Consider the following 9,438-nt stretch of genomic DNA (forward strand, 5'->3'; position numbering starts at 1 on the left):
TCTCTGTCTAACAACCAACACACTTCCGGTCATTCGCGCAGATTGTAAAAATAAATTATACATACATACACACATTCATCCGTGACAAATAACATACTTCAATCATTAAATGAAAATATTTATTTTACGATTAAATCAACATTTCACAACTTGTCTATAGAAAACTAGTCTATAGAAAACTGAATTTCGTACTTTGTCGGTAATAATTGTATACAAATATAAATATATATATATACACATTTATGAAGTTGTACTCTATGTTTATGTACATATGTATGTAAGTATGTACATATGTATGTAAGTATGTACATATGTATGTAAGTATGTACATATGTATGTATGTATGTATGTATGTATGTATGTATGTATGTATGTATGTATGTATGTATGTATGTATGTATGTATGTATGTATGTATGTATGTATGTATGTATGTATGTATGTATGTATGTATTGTATGTATATTAAACATTGAGAACGACGTCTTCCTGTCCAGATGTTTCCTGATGCAACAAATCAAATAATGTTTGAAATTTTGCTTCTTTGAGACAAATCTTGCATTTTGTGTTCCCATTGCAGCATGAGACACAGTAAGTGATGTGAAGACAAGGTCTGTTCACTAAGCAAGCAGCATCTCTTTGGTGACATGTGGGGCAACTTGGAAGTTCTGAAAAGAATTAAAATGTCGTATAAACAAATTGACTTATGATTCAAGTAAGAATTACATATTAGTTTCAAGTTTAATTGATAATATTAAAAAGAGAATCGAATCGAAATATCTCTGCTCTTACACCTATTGTATGTAGGACTATTTTCTAAGGCGCAGCATTTCAGTGGCAATAGATGTTTGTTTGAGAGGGGTAGCTTTGCAAATCGGGCGATGATATTAAATGTAACAGATACCATCCCCGGTTACTTCATCCCTGGTCTTTATATCCCCGGGGATGAAATGACCGGTCACCGAAATTCAAGTGTTTTGAAAAAGGGGGGGGGGGAGTGATTAGCGCTAGCGAAAAGAGAAGGGGAGCGAAAATTGATATAAAATTCAGAGAACGGAAGTGAGTTTCTTTGGGAGGGTGACTTAATGCTGGCTATTTTAATTCAACTATATATTAGACTACATTGGTCAAGCGGGGGTTGTTGAAATGCGGGCAATTTTTTTAAAGTGAAAATCAACTAAGCCAAAGTATTATGGATTGGGCTCTTTAGTCACACGAGAAGTTACAAAGGGAAAAGATCGTCTCTCGAAACAAGAATATAGATATATCATGAGCGTAGACAGGGAGGGGGTCGGAATTTAGTAACTGATTTATTTTTCGCTTTTATTTTTTATTTTAGGTGAGATTTTAATATTAAACCATCACTTGCCCCAGTGCAGTAAATTGGGTTTTGAGTTTGAAACCACCTAACTGGGGGTTTGCAGTTAAAACTCCTCTTTTATAAAGCAAAAAAATTGCAAATGATAATTTCCAAATTACAAGAGCATAGCTCCAAACCCGAAACAGTGCTCCCCCAGAACACTTGCTGGCAAGGGCGGGGTGTCTAAAATTTTTCCACTAACTCCAGGAAGAGTCTATTGTAGGGTACAATAAACGTCTTCCGAAAGAATGAAGGGTCAGAATGTAATAAAGATTAATTATGTACACACACACACACACACACACACACACACACACACACAAACACACCCACACACACACATATATATATATATATATATATATAGGGCGCGTCAAAAAATGTATACACACTTGAAACTGTCTTAGACAATTTATTTCCCGTTCTACAATGCTAAATTTCTGGACAAGGTAAGCTTAATGTCCAATGAAAAAACTAAATGTGATTAATGCGAGTAATGTTCAAATTGGTGGCCTTCAGGATGATTACGAGTCAACTCTGATTCCGTACATCGTACCAAAGTGTCCACTGAGATTTCTGCTCCCCTGAACCTCACTCCACAGTGTGTCCAGGTGACGTGGTTTACGTTTTTACGCCTCATTTTGAACTGTGCCCCATGCGAAGAAATCCAGCGGCGTGAGGTCTGGAGAACGTGCAAGAAACTCGATTGGTCCCCTTCGTCCAGGCACATTGTGATCCAGGTAGTCTCGTACGTCCCTATGATAGTGCGGCGGGGGGGGGGGGATCTTGTTGGAAATAAAACTCATCATTACCGTGTAATGCACGAATGGCAGGGAATATGGAGTCAGCAAGCTCAGGTCTCCACTGTCTTCGAACCGCAGCTACATTCTCATACTTCCAGTACCACTTAATTAATTGTTTTCCCTCTCCAAAACTCAAACGCACGTCTGCCATGCTGCAGTTACTTCCTTGCCACTGCTGCAACTTGTTGAAGAAACATGACATTACTTTCTCACAGACATTTAACCTTGTAGAACGGGAAATCAATTGTCTATGACAGTTCAAAGTGTGAATTCATATTTTTGACGCACCCTATATATATATATGGCGGGGGGGGGATTTGGCGGGGGTGGATCCCCAAAGCCTCCTTCCCGAAAATAAATCCTTACTACGCCCATGCATATAATGCATTAAATCTACAAGTTGTTTTGAGGTAAAAGAATTATAGTCATGTAGTGACATTTGAATCATCGCGAAGATGAATGATTGTTTGAGAAGCAGATATTTTTTAGGTTCCAAATCCTATTAGAAACAGAACGCAAATGTTTTTACGCTTAGACGTTCATTTAAACTCTGATGTTTACGAAGGAATTTATAAGTCTGACTAAACTTTGTGCGATGTGCGGGATTGTCATTTTTGATGCATTCATTGTAAAACAGCTCATCACTTTAAAGATTAAAGATCTAGGACTATATCTTTGATTTGATTGCGATATTATTTTTTTTATATCAAAACAAGAACATAACGTGAGTAAAACTTATCGATGCGTTGTCTCTCTATTCTCTTACCAACATATTACTTTTACCTAGAATAATGTTGAATAAACATTGAAACTGGTCCCTTATAATCATTGCCATTTCTTCACTTTTCAGAAATCAAATTTTCTCTGTAGAAATAAATTTATATATATATATATATATATATTATTTTATATATATATATATATATTATTTTATATATATATATATATATATTTAGATAGATAGATAGATATAGATCTAGATAGATCTAGATATATATAAAATACACATATGTGTACATATTGTTACGATTCTCTCTCCTAATCAGGCCTTCTGTAAACACTGCTAAACACACAACACATCAACACAAGAACCTGAAAACAAAAGCTCCAAATAATCTGGTACTTTAATAATGGTCTTGAACTGTACTGCCTGAGACACACTGTGTCTCTGGTCCACGCAGGCTTATGTTCAGATGACCATTACACGGGTCATATTCACGTGCAACGTTCATACCAGTACTCCTTGCCCTTCGACATAGCGCACTAAACTGTCTTTCTGGCCTGTGTCACATAAGTCAGTTGATCACACAATTAACCCTATCGCGTCGCCAATAGGGTTACAACGTTACAACAATATATATATATATATATATATATATATATATATATATATATATATATATATATATATATATATATATATTACGATTCTCTCTCCTATCCAGGCCTTCTGTAAACACTGCTAAACACAACACAATGACAACAAGGCTCCAAAATAATCTGGTACTTTAATAATGGTCAAATCAAACAGCCAATACGACACAATTGGCAACACAATCAACTGTTACAACGTTAGACCGTATAACACTGTAATAAACTCATTACTCTACTGTCTCTTCCTGGACTCGTACGTTTCACTGGAGGACTGCACCAGGACCAACTTCATGGTTGACTAACAGTCCCGGTCTCATCGCTCTCCGGTCTTGAACTGCTTTCCTACACACTGTGTCTCTGGTCTGCACAGGATTATGATCAGATGACCATAACACGGGCGCTATTCACGTGCAAAGTTCATGCCAGCACTTTTCCTTGCCTTTCAATATAGCACGATAAACTGTATTACTGGCCTGTGTTACAAATGTCTGCTGATCACACCAGTTATCCCTTTTGCTTCGCGAATAGGGTTATAACAATATATATATATATATATATATATATATATATATATATATATATATATATATATATATATATATATATATATATTGTTATAAACCTGTTGGTGGCACAGATGGGGGTAGTGGTATGTGTGTAGTCAGCCGACACAAATCGTCCCAGCCCTGCGCTAGACGAGCGATCAACCGTAACGAGTTATGATGGTCAGCCGAGACGAGTGTTAACATGACGGTTCGGGAAGGATCGGCGTCGTGAACAGAGCTCAGGAGTGTCACGAGGAATGTAGTCATCTGACCACACAGAATGGTCGAGCGACGTTCTGTCCGTTTCTAGAAGACCATTAGGGACCCTATATAAAGAGCGGAGGTGTCGCAGTCAAGACGGTTCACGACAGGGGTTCAGAACACGGTCGACTACAGCACAGTTCAACGGTGTGATTCTGTACGGAGCATTACGACGGCTCAGTGCGGAGTACTGTCAGGTACAGTTGAGACGACTGGCGTCTTGATCTTGGTCTGCGATCGAGTCCGACACAACAAGCCTAGTGTGTGAATCAGTCCTGAACTGTTGAACCCAGTGCAAGCCCGGAACGAGACGGAGAGGCCAGTGCAAGAATTGATACGGCGGTACGGTGTTATCAGAGAGATATTTGTACAGTGTACGTGTTGCCAATTGTACCATATTGGCTGTTATTTATTCAACTATTTAAGTGTTACGTTACTTTGGAGCCCGGAGTTGTCTAGTTCTTTAAGTTGGTGGTGTATGGTGCAGTATGGCACCAACTAGACCTAATCATGGTAAGACAAAAGTGCTTAAAATTTGTCAAGCTTAACAGGTCCTATCACAGTGCAGACTGCAACACAGATCACTCCTTGGTATGTTGTAAGATCAATCTTCTCCCCCCAAAAATCCACCATACCAAGCAGATTGGAAGACCCCAATCAGATGTAAGCAAGATGTGTCACCCTGATCTCCAGATACAGTTAGCGGAATCTTTTGAACGCGAGTATAAAAATATCTCTGGAAATACAGCAAAAGAAAAATGGGAACACCTAAAGTCCACCATACAAAAGACTTCCCTAAAAATCTTTGGAATAAAAATTACAAAACAAAATGATTGGTTCGACTCTTAAGCAGCTATTTTAGCACCTGTCATCAGAGCAAAGAGAGATGCACTCGCTACTTACAAGGCAAAACCTGCTCAACACAACCTGTTAAGTCTGAAAGAAGCTAGAGCCAATGCACAGAGGACAGCAAGGATCTGTGCCAATGAATACTGGGTAGAGCTCAGTGAGAATATTCAGCTTGCAGCCCAAGTGGGCAACATAAGAGGGATGTAAGAAGGAATCAAAAATGCTCTCGGACCCTTTCAAAACAAGACAGCACCTCTTAAATCAACCACTGGGGAAATTATCACAGACAAGTGCCAACAAATGCACAGGTGGGTTGAACATTAGTCTGAGCTCTACGCCACAACAAGCTCAGTCTCTGACTCAGCCCTTAAGGCCATCATACAATAACCTACAATGAACGAGCTAGTTGAAACACCCACCTTTTCAGAGCTCAACAAAGCCATAGACAACATTGCTGCCCGCAAAGCACCCGGATGCGATGGTATCCCCCCAGATCTTCTAAAACAATGCAAAACTACTCTAATCCAACCTCTACACGAACTGCTTTGTAAATGTTGGCAAGAAGGTGCTGTGCCACAAGACCTGCGGGATGCTAAAATCATTACACTGTATAAGAACAAAGGTGACAGAAGCGACTGCAACAATTACAGGGGAATCTCCCTCCAAGTATTGTAGGCAAAGTCTTTGCTCGAGTGATACTTCCCAGGCTACAAAAACTCGCTGATCGGGTCTATCCAGAATCACAATGTGGCTTTCGCTTCTTGAGATCCACGATTGACATGATTTTCTCCATCCGCCAACTCCAGGAAAAGTTCAGAGAACAAAGGATGCCTTTGTACATTGCGTTTATTGACCTGACAAAGGCCTTCGATCTAGTAAGCAGAGATGGCCTCTTTAAAATTTTACAGATAATAGGCTGTCCACCCAAGCTACTAAATGTAATCATATCTTTCCACCAAAATATGATGGGTACAGTGCAATTCAACGGTGCCAGCTCTGAAAGTTTCAGTATAAACAGCGGAGTTAAACAAGGATGTGTCCTGGCCCCAACCCTCTTTGGAATACTATTTTCACTGCTAATCCACAACGCGTTTGACAAATCCACTGAAGGCATCTATCTCCATTCCAGATTTGATAGCAAACTCCTAAATATTGCCAGACTGAGGGCCAAAACTAAAATCAGAGCCACCCTCGTAAGAGATATGCTATTCGCGGATGACGCAGCGGTAGTGGCACACACCCAAGAGGAACTTCAGTCACTAATGTCCCGCTTCTCTCAGGCCTGTAAAGAATATTGCTTGATTATTAGCACGAAGAAAACAAATGTTATGGGACCACCTGCTACAGCACTACCCTCCATCCTCATTGACGATAACAAGCTGGACGCAGTAAACGAATTCTGCTATCTGGGATCCACAACTACAGATGACCTGTCTCTAGAAGAGGAGATAAAAAAAACGCATAGGGAAGGCTGCCTCGACCTTCGCTAGACTCAGGCCAAGAGTTTGGGAAAACCATAAGCTAACTACGGTGACCAAAATGCATGCGTTATGAGTACACTGCTGTATGGCAGTGAATCATGGACCACCTACGCAAAGCAAGAGAGAAAACTGAACTCATTCCATTTGAGATGTCTCCGTAGGATCTTGAAAGGAAAAGTGTGCAATACTGAGATCCTTGCGCGATCAGGTATTCCCAGCATCTTTACAGCTCTCAGACAACGCCGCTTGCGCTGGCTTGGACATGTTCGCCGGATGGAGGACAAGCGCATCCCAAAAGTCATCCTCTATGGTCAACTCGCGACTGGCACAAGAAAAACTGGTCGCCCCCACCTCCGTTACATAGATGTAATAAAACGTGACCTCAAATCAGTGAACATCAATACTGACAGTTGGGAAGACATAGCTCTAGACAGCTACAGATGGAGAGAGACAGTGACCAAGAAAGCTATGGACAGTGAAAGTACATGGGTCTCAGCTCAGGAAGAAAAACGTACAATCCGAAAAACGGCCAGCTTCTCTACCACCGAAGTAAAAGCCACCTTAACCTGCGCTATCTGTGAACGGGAGTGTCTCTCCAAAATAGGGTTCCACAGCCACATGAGGAAGTGTGCTCTGAGATGAACCATAGTCGTTCTACGACTGAATGAGGCCAATGAATGATATATATATATATATATATATATATATATATATATATATATATATATATATATATATATATATATATATATATATATATATATATATATATATATATATATATATATATTAAAACATATAATCACACAAATCCATATTACATTAAGCCAAAGTGTTGGGTTTTAATCTGATTGTTTCTACTATAAAGTTTTAGTTATTTAAAAAAAGATTATCATAAAAGAAATATCTTACATAATAATAAAATATTTACTCGTGAAAAATGCACAAGGAAATATATCTATTGTCAACAACGCCATTTTCTTTTAAAATCTTTCACATGTTGGGCTGGCTTTACAAGCGCTAAGTTTATTTCATAACCAAAAAAAAAAAAGTTCCACTTACAGATAATGCTTGATAAGGTTGACATACACTTAGTGGCCCGGTTGGGGGGGGCTGGGAGGAGGGAGAAATATAAGAATACTAACAAATTAGAAAATAGTATCCTGGGAGAAAATTTTAATAATAATAAATAAAAAAAAATTTACAGTGATTACACCAGAGTTACGCTTCTTAGCCTTCTTAAAGACAGCATCTTATCAGGACATGGTTGGAAGTGTCTCCAAGATCTCTGACATGAAATAAATACATAGACCATGACGACGTCCTAAATTGGACTACCCCCCCCCCTCTGCCCCTTCTAATCTCACAAAATAACGCAGATCTGTTTTCCTTATTTTACATTGAGCCAAAGTGTTTGGTTTTAATCTAATTGTTTTTCCTTTAAGACTTAGTGGCCCCCGGGGGGGGGGGGGATGTCGAGAAATATAAGAATACGAAAAGATTAGAAAATAGTATACCTATAAAAATTATAATACACATTTTTTCAAATCTTTAACAAAGGTGGGAGTAGCATTTATTGCACCTCCTCCCCCTCACATCCATTCTATTATCAACATCCTTTTTTTTTTCGCTTCCTCCTAATAACTCATAGTTTCGTCATTGTCCAAAAATATTAATCGAAATTTTGTGCGTTACGCGCATTGAAATAAAAAAAAAAAACTGACATCGCGCTAATAACATCAATGTCTAGGCTCAATCCCTGTGCATTTTTTTTTTACTTTTAAATTAAAAATAAACAATATAAATGTTAAATTTTAATAGATTATCTGAACATAAAGAAGGAATATTGTTGTTCAATCATAGAACATGCAAAGTCCGTTATTGTCCTAAAGTCTATTTCGGTGCTAACGAACCTCTGGTCCTGGCTCTAATCTCGATGAAGACTGGAATTTTAAATTTGGGATTTTTATGGCGTTTCTGAGTCCACCCAGCTCTAATGGGTACCTAACATTAGTTGAGGAAAAGTAAAGGCGGATGGTCGTTGTGCCTGCCACATGACACCCTCGTTTACCGTTGGTCAAAGAAACAGATGACCTTTACACATCTGCCCTATATATCGCAAGGTTTGAAATAGGGAGCTTTACTTTTAATGAGTACATGAATTTCTTACCTTGTTTTAGAATGCTTTAAATATTGACAATAGAAGTATATACAATTCATCGCACTAATTTTCCTCTCGCTAGTGGACATTCTAAAGGGCATCTAAGCCAGTGTGTGCCTCATATACGTGCGAGATTGGCGGCTTTCTATCCCGCACAAGTAGGTCATTCCCCCAAACACACATACACATTCGGTTCTGGTAAGACAGCCCACTACCCTTCCCTCGAGGTCGGCCTCTAAATTCCATCCTAAGCAGGTGCCATCCTAGCCGACAGGTGGGGTTGCCATATGGACCCAGATTGATAGCTAGACTAATTTATATTTGTCCTACGGAAATTTCCATAACTGCCTGTAATAGGAATGAAAGTTTAAAAAATGTATTTACATATGAATTAAAGTATTGTACCTAGCCAATACCTTTGAATAAACGCAAATATTCTTTTTAAACAGATTTTCTATTAAGTAATGTACGAACAGTTTTAAATGACATAATGACTATATGTTACCTTCGTGCCAAATGTTAAATAGATCAATTAAAATTTAATTCGTTTTAACCCACAGGGACAACGAAAAACTCGGCATGCTCAGCAAAAATATGGGAACAATT

At 38.7% G+C, this 9,438-nt stretch overlaps 1 long non-coding RNA gene across 1 annotated transcript; it reads right to left on the reverse strand.

Moving 5' to 3' along the window:
- Positions 1 to 230: 230 nt before the first annotated feature.
- On the reverse strand, positions 231 to 9,215 carry LOC129923935 (uncharacterized). The gene is made up of 3 exons (XR_008775891.1): positions 8,842 to 9,215; positions 2,945 to 3,025; positions 231 to 666 (listed from the first exon to the last, which is right to left on the reverse strand). It is a non-coding gene; the product is annotated as an uncharacterized LOC129923935 (long non-coding RNA).
- Between the last annotated feature and the right edge of the window lie 223 nt (positions 9,216 to 9,438).

This window comes from Biomphalaria glabrata, chromosome 18 (genome assembly GCF_947242115.1).
Source record: "Biomphalaria glabrata chromosome 18, xgBioGlab47.1, whole genome shotgun sequence".
NCBI lineage: Eukaryota > Metazoa > Mollusca > Gastropoda > Planorbidae > Biomphalaria > Biomphalaria glabrata.